Source organism: Physeter macrocephalus, chromosome 6, assembly GCF_002837175.3.
Source record: "Physeter macrocephalus isolate SW-GA chromosome 6, ASM283717v5, whole genome shotgun sequence".
Taxonomy (NCBI): Eukaryota; Metazoa; Chordata; class Mammalia; order Artiodactyla; family Physeteridae; genus Physeter; species Physeter macrocephalus.
Window position 1 is genome coordinate 12,374,032 of NC_041219.1, and position 2,314 is coordinate 12,376,345.

The window sequence follows — 2,314 nt, forward strand, 5'->3', positions numbered from 1 at the left end:
TTCTTCTGGGACCCCTATAATTCGAATGTTGGTGCATTGAATGTTGTCCCAGATGTCTCTGAGATTGTCCTCAGTTCTTTTCATTGTTTTTCCTTTATTCTGCTCTGCAGTAGTTATTTCCACTATTTTATTTTCCAGGTCACTTATCCATTCCTCTGCCTCAGTTATTCTGCTATTGATCCCTTGTAGAGAATTTTAAATTTCATTTATTGTGTTGTTCATCACTGTTTGTTTGCTCTTTAATTCTTCTTCATCCTTGTTAAATGTTTTTTGTATTTTCTCCATTGTATTTCCAAAATTTTGGATCATCTTTACTATCGGTATTCTGATTTCATTTTCAGGTAGACTCCCTATTTCCTGTTCATTTATTAGGTCTGGTGGGTTTTTGACTTGCTCCTTCATCTGCTGTGAGTTTCTCTGCCTTCCCTTTTTCCTTAACTTACTGTGTTTGGGGTCTCCTTTTCGCAGGCTGTAGATTTGTAGTTTTTGTTGTTTTTTGTGTCTTTCCCGAGTGACTAAGGTTGGTTCAGTGGGTTGTGTAGGCTTCCTGCTGGAGGGGACTAGTGTCTGTGTTCTGGTGGATGTAGCTGGATCTTGTCTTTCTGGTGGGCAGGTCCACATCTGGTGGTGTGTTTTGGGGCGTTTGTGGCCTTATTATGATTTTAGGCAGCCTCTCTGCTAATGGATGGGGTTGTGTTCCTGTCTTGGTAGTTGTTTGGCATAGGGTGTCCAGCACTGTAGCTTGCTCGTTGTTGAGTGGAACTTGGTCTTTCATTGAGATGGAGATTTCTGGGAGATCTTCGCTGTTTGATATTACGTGGAGCTGAGGTCTCTTGTGGACCAGTTTCCTGAACATGGCTCTCCCACCACAGAGGCACAGCCCTGACACCTGGCTGCAGCACCAAGAGCCTGTCATCCACACGGCTCAGAGTAAAAGGGAGAAAATAAATAAATAAATAAATAAGAATATGAAATAAAATAAAGTTATTAACATAAAAAATTTTAAAAAGTTATTAAAAATTTTCTTATATAATAAAAATAAAAGAAAGAAAGAGAGATAGTTGTTTGGCATAGGGTGTCCAGCACTGTAGCTTGCTCGTTGTTGAGTGGAACTTGGTCTTTCATTGAGATGGAGATTTCTGGGAGATCTTCGCTGTTTGATATTACGTGGAGCTGAGGTCTCTTGTGGACCAGTTTCCTGAACGTGGCTCTCCCACCACAGAGGCACAGCCCTGACACCTGGCTGCAGCACCAATAGCCTGTCATCCACACGGCTCAGAGTAAAAGGGAGAAAATAAATAAATAAATAAATAAGAATATGAAATAAAATAAAGTTATTAACATAAAAAATTTTAAAAAGTTATTAAAAATTTTCTTATATAATAAAAATAAAAGAAAGAAAGAGAGAGCAACCAAACCAAAAAACAAATCCACCCATGATAACAAGTACTAAAAACTATACTACAAAAAACCCAAAAAAACAAACAAGACGGACAGACAGAACCCTAGGACAAATGGTAAAAACAAAGCTATACAGACAAAATCACAGACAGAAGCATACACATACACACTCACAAAAAGAGAAAAAGGGAAAACATATATATATATCGTTGCTCCCAACGTCCACCTCCTCAATTTGGGATGATTCCTTGTCTATTGAGGTATTCCACAGATGCAGGGTACATCAAGTTGATTGTGGAGATTTAATCCGCTGCTCCTGAGGCTGCTGGGATAGATTTCCCTTTCTCTTCTTTGTTTGCACAGCTGCTGGGGTTTAGCTTTGGATTTGGACCCGCCTCTGCATGTAGGTCACCTGAGGGCATCTGTTCCCCACGCAGACAGGACGGAGTTAAAGCAGCAGCTGATTTGGGGGCTCTGGCTCACTCAGGCCGGGGAGAGGGAGGGGCACGGAATGTGGGGCGAGCCTGCAGCGGCAAAGGCCGGCGTGACGCTGCAGCAGCCTGAGGCATGCTGTGTGTTCTCCCGGGGAAGTTGCCCCTGGATCTCGGGACCTGGCAGTGTCAGGCTGCACAGGCTTCTGGGCGGGGAGGTGTGGACAGTGACCTGTGCTTGCACACAGGCTTCTTGGTGGCGGCAGCAGTGGCCTTAGCATCTCATGCCTGTCTCTGGGGTCCGCGCTGATTAGCCACGGCTCCCGCCTGTCTCTGAAGCTCATTTAGCCGGTGCTCTTAATCCCCCCTCCTGGCGCACCCCGAAACAATGGTCCCTTGACTCTTAGGCAGTTCCAGACTTTTTCCCGGACTCCCTCCCAGCTAGCCATGGCGCACTAGCCCCCTTCAGGCTGTGTTCACGC